This window comes from Paramormyrops kingsleyae, chromosome 7 (genome assembly GCF_048594095.1).
Source record: "Paramormyrops kingsleyae isolate MSU_618 chromosome 7, PKINGS_0.4, whole genome shotgun sequence".
Classification (NCBI taxonomy): Eukaryota; Metazoa; Chordata; class Actinopteri; order Osteoglossiformes; family Mormyridae; genus Paramormyrops; species Paramormyrops kingsleyae.
The window spans coordinates 4833549-4849562 of NC_132803.1; the positions used below are offsets into that span (position 1 = coordinate 4833549).

At 40.8% G+C, this 16014-nt stretch overlaps 1 long non-coding RNA gene across 2 annotated transcripts in view; it reads left to right on the plus strand.

The window, feature by feature from the left end:
- Positions 1-16014, plus strand: part of LOC111860101 (uncharacterized) — a 44858-nt gene that overhangs the window by 18078 nt on the left and 10766 nt on the right. For both annotated transcript variants that reach the window (XR_002841960.2, XR_002841959.2), the window contains exon 2: positions 469-558. This is a non-coding gene — a long non-coding RNA (uncharacterized lncRNA). The remainder of the gene's footprint in view (positions 1-468; positions 559-16014) is intronic.

Consider the following 16014-nt stretch of genomic DNA (forward strand, 5'->3'; position numbering starts at 1 on the left):
TGGATGGGGGGGGGGGGGGGTGAGAGGTCAAGGGTGGTCACAAGTGGACTTCACTGTTGGAGGTTTGTCAAGGGAAAAGACCTGCTCTGTCAGTGGAAGCCGCATGCTGAACCTCGGATCTCTACTGGTGCACGGTTCTGTGGCAGAGAGAGCATTTCAAATACATTTATAAGCCAATATTGGTAGACATCTTACACTTCTAAAAACAGGTTGAACTGAACAGCGACAAATAGAAAGAAAATTGAGTGTCTGTCATCCTTCATGCTAGTCACTGCCTGGAATTAAAAATCATTTTCCATACTGGGGTTTCCAAAGAAAATGCTTTCTGACACAGATTAGCAGCTTAAATAATAACCCTCCTCTCTGTAAGTGCACCTAGCATCTTAGCTCATCCTGATCCCAGGTAAAATGGTGAGCTGTCTATAGGAGCACTGCACTGAATGCACTGCATGTTCTTTTGCATGTCAGAGGGAAGAGTGTGCGACGACTGCAGCCTGACAACTGGAAGACGTGAAATGGAGCTACCTGGGAATTCCTCTCAATGCTGCTCCAAGTGAGGTGAGTCGAGGCTCAAAGAAAATTAAGAGCGTACCCACTCCTTGCCAACAGAGTCTCGGGGGGTGAGCATGAATGTTGTGAGTGTGTGTGTGTGTGTGTGTGTGTGTGTGTATGTGGTCCAGGTACACATTACATTGTGGGGACCAAATGTCCTCACATTGTGATAAAACGATGTTATTTTGACATTGTGAGGACCATTTTTTTCAGTCCCCATAAGGGGAAATTAAATTTTATAAAAATCTGTGACTGCAATCAAAAAACTAAAAATAAAAAGACTTGCATTTTGTTTGGTTACTTAAGATTAAGGTTAGGGCTGGGTTGGGGTTATGGTTGTCATTGTTGAGATTAGGGTTTTGCCCATAGAAATGAATGGAGAGTCCCCACAAAGATATGATTACAAATCTGTCTGTGTGTGTGTGTGTGTCTGCTTTGTATGTGCACACACGCCTGAAGCAAAACCATACGAACAATTTGCTTAATCCAGTGAGGGCTGCAGCTCCAGGAGATGCAGTAAACAGGCAAGTAGGTTTTTTGAAGGGAATTTAGACCAACCAGGCCACAGGCAACATTAGAACTCATGACCTGCTTCCTATTTTTTATATATTCTTTTCAACCCTGAGAGGAAAAGAAGAATGAACATACTGCATTTATTTTAATGATTTAAAAAACGCTAGAAGTGGTTTAAGTAAACAGGATTCCTTCATGCTGTTTAAAACCACATTTCACAGCATTTTACTGCAGGAAGCATATTTCTTTAAAATAAATAATTAGACATTACATACTATTTGCTTTTGTAATACATATTTGAAAATACTTAAATGTTCACCTGTGTTGATAGCTATGAATTAACGACAAGAACGACAAATAAAAACTTTCTTGACCTTGTTTTTACCAACACATTATATGTGGGTTATATATAATAGTTGTTGGACTGTCTGAACATATGGGACTTGGGAATTATGGCTGGAGTCGTTTGGGTGGACTGTCCAATTGTGGTGAGAGGGTATATAAATACATATATTTTTCAGTGGTGGTTTGAAGTGTGAGACTTAATGATTTCAGCCATCTCCCTTAGATAGTATTTGTGGAATACATTGAAGAGCCAATTAAGTTGAGGTTACGGTATCATAAAAGCCAGTGAGACTCAGTCAAACCCACCGACCTCTGGTTTCAAAGGGACTCCCAGTGCTGTCAGTAAATCAACAGCTTGTCTTTGACACAACAAAGAAGAGTTTCTACCAAAGTTCAAATGAGGCGCCCCCAGTCAATGGCTGCGATCTGCTTTGTTTTGACGCTCGGCCCTGTTGTTGTCCATTTTAGCGAGGCAAACAAACAACGACTTTTCATGAAAGTGTGAAATTGCGGTTGCTAGAGAGCCACCAAGATTGCTGGGGATGGGCTTGAGCTATATTTTCTCAGAGATTCACACAAACTCTGAGGATGCATGAAACTGCTGTATTGGAACCGACAACATTCAGGAATCTCTGACGAGTTTCAATTTGTAAACTTGCCAGAATTGCGAACAAAAAGAGTAACTTGAAGGAAAATCCAGGGCAGAGCGCAATATGGTCCTTCTTTACCTCCACTCTCTTTACTGTGTAGAGCAATCCATAGATGAGGAACCTCTCCTGGTATAATCTGCTCTTGCTGTGGCTGGGAGGAACACCACACGCCCAAGACCTACAAATACCACACTTGATTGTGGGGATGTCAGACATAAAGAGATTAAAAAATAAAATATTGTTTTTGTCTAATCAGGCCAGAACGATTTAAATGACTTTCTTGCAGGTCTTTCTAACAGGATATGTGTTTTATGATCTTGTCATATGCGGTACTTTCATGCAGTGAACAGTATATTCATTCATCATTCCTGCACATTTCCTCCTCTGTAGTTTTCTCGATGTTGGCGTTGATGTCATACTGACAGCCATCAACAAATCCTCCCTTAGTCTCGGGGGATAGTCTGATCAAGGCAGGGTCTCTATGCAGCGTTCACATCCTTCTGCGTGATGGTGGACTATATACACATATATACTTACAGGCTTTTATATATTTTATTTCCTTCTCTTAATCTGTTTTTTAGCACCTTATTCGTGACCTGAGACCTTTTCGAAATCACATCTTAACCAAGAAACCGTGCAAGAAACGATTCTTTAATTCTGAAATCACACAATTGGCGGCTAATCCAATGATTTTGTCTTGCCAAAGTGATTTTCTGTATCTGGGTTTGTATAGGTTTCGATATATATGTTATAAAAGAATATTTAGATTGTGACAAATAACTCCAAATTTAAGGCTGGATACCCAATGATGAGGAGACTTGTCTACAAAATGTACACATAAAGAGTTTCATTACAATGTCCATGTGTCACACACTCATTACAGAGACTGACGTGTGATTGTTGCAGTTGATCGACTGTGACCACAGTTTATTCAAGCAACTATTTTTCGAAGTCGCAGCAGCCTAAGAGTGAACCTTAAAATAATTGGCAGACACAGTACACATTGTACATTATTATGAGTCTAAATCGATTTTCATAATGCAACAAAAGAAATGATCGTGTTCCTTGTATTCCCATTCGTTTCCATGAAATTCCGCATAATTGATATTGGTTGCTAATAAATATTGTCATTACGTCATATAGTCTCTGCGCACTGATTTGCACTTACGAGATTTAAAATATTCCTAAATTTGGTTTGCATCGTAAGTGAATTTCTGCATAAGTATAGTAGGACGCCAAGCAGTTACAGGCAAAACAGGTTCACTTTTGTGAAGGTACAGTGTATGTTAATGGTGTCTCTGCATCCTTCAGCTGGCACATGTATGCCGTGTGCTTGGAGATGCCGGTGCTGATTATATGGTGGATGTTTGCCGGCATCCGGATCCACTGATGAGCCTTTTTATAATTGTAATTGTCGGCTCGCAAAAGTAGTGATCTGCCTCTCTGCCAATGTCTAAATGGGAGCCAAAGTAAAAACCGAACCTTAAACAGTCATGTCCCTCTGCATCTCCAAGCACACGCCATATTCCCTCCATGCCATTAACACAGAAAGTTAACTGCCAAGTCTAGCCCGGCTTTGGGGTTTTCCTTTGTGCTGCGATTTTTCCGGTGAACACGGCAACGGAATCCAGTCTTCTGGATGAAACGGGACAGTGTGAAATTTTTATCTGTGCCATAATATAAGTTCACACATTTCTATACAGTTTTATTCAATAAAATCTACTGCATATTTGCTTATGAGGAAAATGCATCATAATTTGGTAGTGCGTGTATTTGACAGTATTTATTAAAACATACTGGGATTTTTTTCTCCAGACATTTACATGCATTTATGTAGCATGCTGGCCTTTTCGGTCAGGCCACCTACGGAGTTCGCTAGCGAGAGTGACACGCCGCAGTCACCCCCCCCCCCCCCCCATACACCGGAGAATCGCACACTGATGCTCCCCTCTCAATATTAAGGAATGCCATAGAAGACAATAAGTAAATCTGTCGTTTCCCTTTTGTGTTCTGGAAGCTTTATTTTTATTAAGCAGCCAGGTCTGGACCGCGAACCCTTGGCTGGTCGTACGGATGTTTGGAGCGGCGTCTACATACACTGGTCCTCATTCTGAGAACAAAGGCCACACGCATAATAAAATCACACAAATCATGGACGCAGCCTGGTGTGGGGGGGGGTATTGGGGTTTGGTACATGTCACATGTCCTCATAAGGCAGCCACTTCTCATCCATATTCATTTAAATATTTAAATCACCGGCTAAGCATTCCTGAAGAAGCAGGTTACGCTTAAACATTCTGACTCCTTTCTCCTGGTCTTATTTACATTTTTTGCTTTATCGCTACGTTTGGACGCACATTTTAATGTTACCCCTATAAGCCGAGATTTTTCCCTCAAACCATCCTCAACTCTGCCGTAATATAAATTGCAAATGAGACCACCGGCCTGGCTCCTCCCTCCCTCTCTCTCTCCCTCCCTCCCTTCCTTCCTTTTTGTCTTGCGTGCATGTGTGCGTGTGTGCGCACATGTGTGCGCGTGTGCTACCGCACCAGGAGGTGTACATTTTAGGGTGTGTGACTCTTAAAATGGTTCATTTGAAATTCACCTTTGTGCCAGGATGTGTAAAGAGATGAAAATAAGCATCTGTTGTAAAGGGTGATTTGCTTTTTGTCCACTTTAAATGAAAAATACTAAGAGCACATGTGCAGCCTGGCTAATGAATATCATCTTGTTAAAAATGGTATGTTTTTTAACCTTATTAAAATGCAAAATTTAATTGTGTGTTATAATGGCTATTGTTTTTATACAAGGTGACATTAAAAGTACATTATGACCTTCACATTACATTTTCTTTTTTGTAACAATTGGAAATTGAAATACAAATAAATAAAAATATTAGAAAATAATTTTCTTGTTACCTCTTTCAAATTTGGCATTATATATGGAAAAAGCTTAACTGTTTTCCATACATTAAAATAATGATTAATATAATAGCATTTTGTAATAGACAATTTCTTAATTTCTTTATACACTTTTTGATTTTTCATTGTTACATATCGTGGTAGAGGTAGATTTAAAATGAAGCAGGAAAAAATCTACGAATATATAAAAATTCTCAAATAAAAAGCACATTTTAGCAGAATATAATCCCTTCGTATTTTTAAGCATTTAGGAAAGCCGTACGCATATACGCAAATGAGTGTGTGCATGAAAAAAAGAAAAAGAGAAATCACCAAAATAATCACGCTCGAGAGTCGGGTGCGTTCATTTAAAGGGCAGCAATTTGTGCAAATGGCACAAGGACACCCCCGTCCCGTCCCCAGCCCCGTGCCAGGCAAGGCTCTTAGAGAGCTGCTGCTGCATCAGGCCCCCCCAGACACAATACAGAGAGCGGCGACGGGAGGGGCCGTGCAGACGCTTATGATAATGCATAATAATGTTAACATTCCTGCATGTCTAATGGCGACGGTGGTAGAATGGGGGCGCCGAGACTTGCCGGGGCCTGGTGGGGTACATGCAACCCCACAACCCCAAACCCAACCCCCCCGGCCTGGCATTTCCCGCATTTACACCTACGACACTTTGGACTGATTTATGTACGCTTGACGAAAAGAGCGCTCGTTAATGCACACTGCAGCATAGAAGCGGGGATATAAATAAGCCATACGAAGCATCGTCACATGTTAACGTTCGGAAACTGCTGACAGCGAGAGCATGAACCAAGCATTAAACGAATTAACGTGGCTTTTACTTCATCTTGGACATCTCTCATGTTTCACACAGTCCGTGTTTTCGGGTGGGCTTGGGGGTTATACGTTATTTTAAGGGCGTATGCGGTGGACGAACAAGCGCCGAACTTCAGGCCCTAAACAAGGACCATGCCGCCCCTCCCACAGACGGACAGCTAGCTAATTATTTATTGGATATTCTGGCCATAGTAGCTGCTCTGCATTGTCGTTAGGCATCGAGACCAGGGTGCACGGTGGGCAGGCGGGCACCAGGAGCTCCACCCCCCAGCCACGGCTAGAATACTGTCAGCACACAGCTGCGGGGGCACGAGGATGAAGGCGAGGCGTCTCGTAATGGGTTCAACAGTCCGAGCTATTTACGAGCATCTTAATGAGGACCCACAAGAGTGTGCCTCCCCGCCTGCTCGTTTGATGACGAGCATGGGCACACACCGAGATTTTCGAGGGGCTTTCTCTATTTTTCCGTCCGCGATGGACAGAAACGGGAGGTGCCCGTCGCTGTTGGGAAGCGGAGAAGGGGAAACACATTTGTGGGAACAAATGACACAAAAATGTCTCCCGAGAATTAGGTGTGGAAAATTTGCTGCGGGCGTCTGATACTGTCACTGCATTCCCCATTTCTTTAAACCCCCCCCCCCCACCCCCCACACGTGATCCTCGGGTCACGAGCTGGTTTTTGTTATCGGCCCCTTTTACCCCACCCGTATATATATTTTTTCTGCATCAAATGTCAAGTTAATTTTCAGAGTGCTATCTGTGATATGTGTTTTTTTTCCCTTTAGGGTTGGGGGGCTTTTGTCGGCAGCTGGGGGTGACTGACGCAGGGGGTGCAGTCTGCTGAGGGGGTTGGGATGGCATAGTGACGCTGTACTGTATGCCACTGTGCTGAAATTGGCTGCTTCAGCTCCCCCGATTGCGGAGGGGGGAGGGGCAGACAGTTAACTCCTACCCTCATTTGCATGTGCCACAAAACCTGGGATTAGATTTAAGATTTCCAGAGAGGGCTGTTTCTCAAATTGTATTGTGTGGCTCATAGACCCCCTGACCAAACCCGGTTCTCGAACTGCCTGTGTATATTTTATAGCACGTTTAATACATTAATGTGAAAATAAATATCCGGCCTGTTTATCTTAGTCACCGAGGCCATATTAATGGTAACGCGTCGCTGTCATGCCTTTATTTTTATTTAGTAGCTTAATAAAATATTTATTTTTTATTATCTGTAATGTGGATCCAATATCAGATTTTAAATTGCTTCCTTCATTGTTCTTTTTTTGGTTTTTTATTAAAACCTAAAATATGACACAGTAGATGATGTAAATAGCTGAAAGCTCATCTAAGGAATTCAGCTCTCATCACTGCATTAGCTATTTTAATCATTTTCTCTATATATTCTAGGGAACAATTATTCTGTGCTCTTGCAGTTGAACTTTAGATATACATTTTTCCCCAACAATTCAGAACATGCGTTCGTCGTTTTTCGTTTTCTAGGCCAGCATGTTACATAAAAAACTGTGCTCTGACAAAATATCAGAAATTCACCTCGTTGGATTTCATTGAGCCCACATTCATACCATCAATATGACTGTATAAAATCGTAAGAGTCCTGTTATTTCGACGTGGGAGCTCTGTGGATATCCTGTTTATCGCTGGAATTGTGGCTGTGTCTGGCTTTGTGTGGCACATAGCTTCTGATGAGGGGAGGAAGAAAAAATAAAAAAGCGGAATTCAGGAGGGCAGAGCCGCTCGTGCGCATATAAGCCAGCGCCGTGTTTGCATGCGATGCATCTGCAGTGATGGCGTCATGTTTGCTTGTGCTCTTGTGGAGGGTCGAGAGGCTGTGGTCCAGGCCGCGGTTAAATCTTCTTTCCCCATTTGTTCATATTTAAATCAATTAAACAACCCCATAGCAATTATTAACAAGACATTTCTCTGAGCCTGAGTAGCACAGAAACACATTGTCGCCTAGTTTATATACTAAAGGAAATGATTGCCTTCGCATTATCCAGTGCATTTGTATGCTATGGTGTGCCATAATAGCATTATCAATGGCAAATGCAGACAAGAAGACCAAAGCTTTGTGGTACGGAGAACTGGACCCCTGTTGTAATGTTTTCTTACAAAAATAGGGTTCAGGGGCTATACCTGACATGTTTGTTTCAATCTGAGATTCATTTTATTATTTGTTTTAGGTGAATTAATTTCACTTCATGGAATTACATGGGAATATTCACTTGATCAAAGTGTTCAAAAATAACGAAGAACACTTTTATGTGTGTGGGAAGCATATTAACATCTCAAAACAGCATGACTCAACAGGATTTAGTATTTCCGACATTTTCTATTAAGGCAAAGAGGGGCATATTACAGTTTTTGATCATCATGGGGAAAGGACGTCCACTTTGAGCAACATTCTCATGTGTTTTTACGTTGTTTAGTTACATATTAATTGTGTGTAGAATGCCTATTTGTAAACCTGAATCAATTTTAAACACACAAAGTGCTGAAAAAAATACATTTTGTTCCATACCTTTATGAACCTGTTCATCAGTGTAGTAACAAAACTAATTTAATTTCCAGGGCCGTGTTAAGCAGTTTCTGTTGCATGAGATCTTGTACAAGTGCTTCAAGTTCATTGAGGATTTAAAAAGGTGCCTAACCGTCTGGAAAATTAATTGTTTATCCCTATGGCCTGTTTGTATGAATAGCAAAATATTCGCCCGCAGTTTAGAATATGTGTTAAAATAATGGCAGGGCGACGTTAGCATAGGTGGTACGGTATCCATACGCACCGTTATACCTGAGATAAGCCTTCAGCACTGGATTTACATTCCTCATTTCATTGTGTGCTTGCATCTGTGCACCTCTGTTGTGTATTTAGGAAAAAAAAGGTAATATTCTTTTAATTAAGAGGGTCAATAACTGGTCACCTTTTTCTCACTCTATCTGTGTATGTGAAATACAGGCCTTATATACACACATTACATGTATGTCTTACATATATTCTAATTATTGTTGCTGGTGTGTGTGTGTGTGTGTGTGTGTGTGCGCGCTACCTGTAATATTCCATAGCATGAGACGGGGGTGGTACACGTGTCACTTGCACTTACGCTGATGTATGCCAACGCCCTACAAACGTCACATCACATAACCCAGAAAAATGACCCCGGCTCCCAGGTAATTACGCATATTCGCTGGGCTGCTTTGCATATTTCACGGCCGGCATTTACTAGTGTGCAAAGCGACGCGGCGTGATGAAGCGGTCGTGAATTTTCCAGTGCCGGTAATGCGTTTCGGAGGAGCTCTCCTAATTTTTCCCAAGGATTTCCTTTGTTGAGCTTGGGAAGGCTGGTCGACACCCTTTCCTCCCCGCGTGGATTGCGTATGCGAAAGTGGCACGTCGAAAAGCTGTCATAAAGAAATTAGCTTTGTCGCAAATCATCAAGGTCATTTACAACAGAGCTTGTGAGGTGTGCAATCACCCCCCCTCACATCGCTGCAATATTGTCTTACTCTCTCTCCCCCAACCCCCTACATAAGTAAGTGCCCATCCCCACTGCTCCCACTCTCTCCTTTATTTATTCGTTTGTTTGCCTGTTTGTCTGTTTATTTGTTTGTTTATATTTTTTTGGAGTGATTGAGGGCAGCTGCTAATTCTGTAGCATGCTATGTGTGATGCACAGAGGCTTTACAGAGCCAATTAGTCAGAGCTCCGGTGCTGCATGGGAGTGAGAGTCTGGGAGATACCATAGTGCCAGGCGGGGGGGGGGGGGGGGGATGGGGCACAGGCTGGTCTCAGTGGGCCCTTTGTGCCTGAGCAAAAGGTTTGAGGTTAATCAGGAAACCCTAGGAGTAATTAACGGGCCTGTTTGGGCTGCATCGGCCAAGATACACTCCCAGTTGTCTTTAGGACACAAATCCAAGCCCAGGCAACAATGCAAGCATTGTCCCAGAGCCAGCATTAGTTTTGGGGGGGGGGGGGGGTAGGACTGGCAGAGGGTTCGAAAGCGAGTGGGAACCAGGACGGCCCCCATTGCCAGCCCACGGACCACGTCGTGAGCCCGTTATGGGCAAGCACTAGCTTTTGACATCCATCCAGCCATCTATGGGGGGGGGGGGGGGGGTGTGTGGGGAAGGGAGGGGACCAATCCAGGCCTGTCATACCGTCTTCACATCAAAAAGCCCATGAATACAGGGAAGAGGGCGAAACGAAGGGCCCCAAGACTGAGCTTCATTCAGACAGAAGAAACAACACAATAGAATACATTATGCCTTGTTAACAGACGAAATCAATTAGCAAGCAAGACGGCCCCGCACTCCCTTCACCTAAGTGTTTCAGACCTTTATCATTTCCCTTCTCTGTCCTCATCCGGCTGCACTTTCCATCAAAGCTTTCTTAAAACTGAGCTGCTTTTGCTTGTTGGGAACAAATTTTTCACAAACATCAATAACCTCAGTGTAGTTTCTGTCACTTCAAAGGGAATAAACCGTTTATTAAACAAACATTCAAGTAAACACTATTAGGAACATCGCACAGCATTTCCATAGCATTTAAAAGATAATTGCTAGTGGCTGCCAAACCATTGAGCTGTTTGTGTATTATACTGTGGGTGGCATGTTTGTTTACTTGTTTATATACATATAAGCCATTATTTTATATTCGGAGACAAAACCAGCAGTAAAGAGCAGAGCCGAAAACAAGGATGCAGTTTCAGAGGCCCCTGGAAACACCTTCTTGTGGTGTGAATCCATTTTAACCCCTTGAGCACTGCTTCTTAGAAACAATGATAAGAGAACCCTGAATGTTCGGTGTATTCCCTCACAAACGTCTGCCAAACATGAGACAATTTACTGCTGCAAAATGTCAGGCTTAAATGCAAGTCAAATAGAGAGACATTGGCAATTTCAGACCAAATTGTCACCCACTTACTATCAGCGATGCATATAAAGCATAAAATTCCTCTGTCCTTCCTCTTAAAGAAGAGGGGGAGAGAAAGAACAATTACCACAGTAATGACAGAAAGACACACTGTAATATCGCTGCAGTGGTTTTTATGCAAGAGAACAGATGATCAGCTGCAGGAACGTGCCGAGAGACTGTGCAATGGCTCCAAGGTGCCAGTCTGGAAATGCAACGACAATAAGATGCCATTTCCATCTGTTTCATAGAGAGGCCTATTTGCATACATTAATTTTTAAATGCTGTTTCAGACTGTGTTGTGAAATAAATAAGCTAATCAATTCATTAAAAATCTAATGTGTTAATGTTCTGTTATTGTAGTCTTCCTCTGAAAAGAGTCAATAAAAAACTGGAATCTTAATGTGGGGAATACAAAATAATAAATACGTTTTATTATGATTATCAAAAAAGGAGAGCCTCTGTGTTCTGGAAGAGCTGAGGTTCAGGCAGAGGTCCCTTACTCTGCATGTGAGGTTTGAAACGGGGGGGGGGGGGGGGGGGGGGGGGGGGGGTACCGTCACACATGCTTTTAATTTAAAGTCTTACTACAGGCTCAGTTGTGAATTTTTTGGATAGATAGTGTAGACGGGGTTGCCACACATAGATATTAACTGCCTAGAGGGTTTATCTGAGAGCCTTCAGCCCTTTTCTTATACAGTACTGATTGTGTGTGTGTGTGTGCGTGTGCGTGTGTGTGTGTGTGTGTGTGAGTCATTGCAGCATTGCAGCCCACAAAAGTAGGCATCATCAGTCTCTATTCCTTACATTCACTTACAGATATACTCACAGAAATAATTTTACCCAATACCATGTAACATAAGCACTAAAAAGAATACAAATTTGCATAGCTTGAAAAGGATTTTATTAATTTAACCTGTAATCTGTCAGTCATGGCATCCATTTGGTTTATATATTCATTTAGTACGTATACCTAAAATCTAGTACTGTCGTATTTTAGTGTCTCTCTGATTTTTTTTTCTCAGATTTGATGTAGAGTGCATTGGGATCACTTGCGTGGTTTGGTAGTCAGGTCAGATGGTTTGTCTACAGCGTTTTCTGCTCATGCTTTTGTTTTTGGCCTTGTGAAACAAATCCCCAAGACCATTTTTATATGACAAGGTCAACATGTACCCTAACTGTTCCCGGTCAGGTGGATTTTGGCCCTTTGGTCTGCAGTTTGCATGGTTACCCAGGGGGATTGGGCAGTCAGGCAGCCAGTTGAGTTTTCTATTCCTACATTAGGAGTTTTTGTGGCATTCTGGTATTCTGCTCTGAATTGACTGTTATAGTGAGCCTGAATTGTGTTTTCTTATATTGGCCTTGTTTATATCAATTTGTTTTTTGGAATATTATAAATGCTATACCCTTTATTAAGTGCTTTATGGTAATTATTATGGAGCTGGGCACTATGTATGAATAAACTGAACTGGATTTCTTAATTTAATATTTCTAATTGCAAGTCTACTATCTGAACATTACACATAAGGATAGTACAGTGTTCTCTGCTGGCTATCAAATGGCACACTGGCAATATGGCAAGCAGCCAGACGATTCATAAGAATGAATGCACACTGTGCACAGATGACGTGGTGTGGGCACAGGGGATGGGTTCCATGCAATAAAGGGACTCCTCATTTTAGCCCCAATCCTATTAGTCAACCTGACCAGCATGCTAAAGAATTCATGTTATGTTAAATCGACATTGCAAAGACAACTAAATTGCGTGTGACTAAATATGGGTGAGCAAATATTCGTCTTCCAGTGTAATCTTTGCTTTGAATGTTGTCTTTTTTAACATTTAATAGGTAGTAGGCTTATGTTGTGTGGGCAGGCTTTGAGATACAGTGAACAAAAAACACTCAAGATGCAAACCTACACTTATAAGACACTTTACTTGTAGCTAAATCAACCACCTACAAATGCTGCTTAACCAGATAGGTTTATAGAGATTAAGAGTCGATCCCAGGATGCACAGAGTGAAAGGCTGAGGACAACCTAGATGAATTATTAGCTAGTCACAATGAATTTGCAAATACACACGCAATTATATGCAGTACAGAATAATTGATTCAACTTAACTGCATGTATTTGGATGGTGGGAAATCGGAGCACCAGGAAAAACTTCACATGAACACAGATGTACTAATTCCACAATTTAAGATCCAAGGATTGTGGACCTGTAGAGCAGATCATGCTAAAACCATAATGGTTTGTTTCTGTGTTATATGTTACCTAGTACAATATATTTTATCTTCATGATTATAATGTTAGACAAAGGTAATCAATCACAGATGTGATTTTTTTTTAAATTTTGGAATTTACATTTATATCAATGCTTTTATTTAAACTGCAGCTCAGATTTTCAAATTCACATTTCACATTTTTGATCTTATTTTCTTCACTTTCTAATTTAATTCCTGCCATTGCATTTCATATTTCCTTTTACAGTTAGGTACAGTTTGGATAATTTGTGGTTCATGTTTTGTTCATCTACATTTGTTTGTTTGTCCATATTTCACTACTGTATAGTGAAATACTTTCCCACCTGCTTCTGCATTGTGCTTGAAAAGAAATATGCAATACAAATAAAATCAAAACAGTATAACACAATATCAATAAATAAGAATAAAATAATGAAATAAAATAATGAAAAGATACAAATAAGACATACAAAAGGACTTCAAAATAGACTGCAAAATAAAAAGAGAATAGTATATCAATCATTCTAAAAGCTGTACAATGACAGCGTGGGTTTATGCAGTGATATGAAGGTCTCAGCATCACCCCCTTTCTTTGGGGTGAATTATTATCTTCACCTATCAGAGTGCTGGAATGCAGCAATTTTAGTGTAAAATTAGGTACGTGGTCTGATTGCATTTCCATATTTATTTATGTATATATTCTGTATGTGAGTTGCTTTAAAAATGTGTATATAAATATGTATTTGAGATTTAACACATTGATTCAAATGGTTAGGAATGTATGCCTGGTCATTTGCGCTTTAGGTTGATGTGCTCATATGGGAAGAATGGTAAATGGTATGAGCAGACTGTGATAGCTATGCAGTTATCGAAAATGGAAGGATAAATGACAAAAAGGTCAAAAACTTCAGAATTTGTATCTTGTTTCATACATGACTTTATCCATTGTCTTTTGTGGAATCTTTTAATATGTTCTATATTAATTTAGAAATATTATATCTTCAGTATGCTCCTTTTTGCCATGTTAGTAGTATAATGTTATATTATTCATTTGTTTTAGCTGGAGGTGGAATAATTTATACAGAGTTAAAACCAGTTCACTCCCACATTATTTTTGTTTTGGTGTAACATAGTGATTGGATTATGCAATCAAACAGAAAACAGCAATAGATAGGCTTACTAACAGTGTAGCTGTAGATTTACTTGTGTTACTTGTGTTCATGCAGAGTTGAGATCACTGCATTATTTGAATGAATTAAGGACTAATTGTGATGGTTTTTAAGAAGGAGCCTCTACATTATGCTTTGTTGTTTGATCTTAAAATTAGCAAATATTAATTCTATGTATATATCCGAAGGTAACGTCTTCTAATTATTTTATGATTTTTGGGGAAACAGATGCTTTTGAAAACAATATTGGGTAGTAACCACCTATCAAACAGATTTTTTCTCAATTTCTAATTCTGTTCATATTCAGGTTGCATGACCTTAATAAAGCCAGTTCACTTGCGTTGCTGCTGCGCTGCTATTTTGTTGATTACGGTATTGAACCGGAAGTAGGCGGTTCTAATGCTCGGCTCGGTTTTTGTTCCCCTTCTTCCGGGTTTACGGGCTGTTCCGGGTTCTGCCTTTTGTGTGCCGGCGTTTCACGTCCGTCTTCGCGCTTCGCTTTACCGGCTGCTTGTTTCTGGTTTCGCGGTTTTCCGGAGTCTTGGCTTTGGATTTGTAGGGCTTATTTCTTGCTTTCGTGTTTCTGTTTATATCCCTTGTCGCCGTATTTCCTCTTCTGTGTATACCTTGCCCCGGAACAGCCCCAAATTATAACCGATACCCGCGGTACTTATTGTACTTTGTAATTTGTGAAATTAAGTTGTTAACAAGTTCAAAGAACTTCCCAAAGTTCATTGCATCCCAAAATTGATATGATTATTTAAAAACCAAAATGAATACATAAAAGAATCTGATGCTTAATAAACATTTCTTAACAAATGTATTCTGTAAGTTCTATTTCTACAAAACATATTCGTGTTTAGACATATTTTGGATTCCCCTCTTATATTGCGACACATTATTTCTTGATTGAGATGCACCTGGAACCTAACATAACCAATACAGGTTCACTGTGAACTTGGGTGTTTTTAAAGCTCTGTACTTATATGTTAGACCAGATTTGAGGTTGCTTCAATTGGGTGTTTAGTTTAAGAAATTTGTCAATGTGCAAAGTCTGAAGCCTCTGCCTTTAGTTCCACTACATGCATTCATATAGCAGCGCAGTGACATGAGCCACCGTAATTTAATTTCTAAAATTCATTAAACTGTTCTGGTTGCTCACTGTGCAAAATTAAGGGCCACATGTCTCACGCCCATATTTCTGTTGCTGGGGACATAACACCAGCTTGCCAAATGACCTTCAGGAGATTTTGATGGTATGGGTAATGTTAAACAGCTAGAAATTTATGTGAAGCCAAAGAGCTTCATTGTTTTGCATAGCAATTGGCTTAGCAATGTGAGAATGCCCTTAGTTTTAGGTTATGCTAGTTTCAGAGAGCAGAGTGGTGCACATCAATACAGGCATGGCAGAGTGGAGCTGCAAATGGCATGTGTTTTTAGCCATGGTCCATGTATCAGCCTCAGTTTGTCATATACCAGATATTGTCGTAATTAGATGGCCCCAGACTTATAGTCGGCCTTTGCTCTCGACTCTAAGAAAATTTGCACTGAAAGTTCTAGTTGGCATTGGTGTTTTTTTTGGTCTAATTATAACGTGTAGCCTATTGTCCTCCTATAGCTGCTGCACATTCATGGCTATTCCTTACGCTCATTAAACTCAGGGCTGGGGGTGGCATGGGTGGATTGAGATTATAGTTAAACAAGGAAACACTAGCAGTCACTAACGCAGAGCGCACATCTAAGGCATGAGACACAGGCGTAGAGTGGGAACCGGGACTCACGATTATCCCATGGCACTTAGTATCCAGAGTAAGGTGGGGTGTCATTGCCTTTCAAAGGGTTGCTTCTGGGCGCCACAACAAATAGTTGATAACA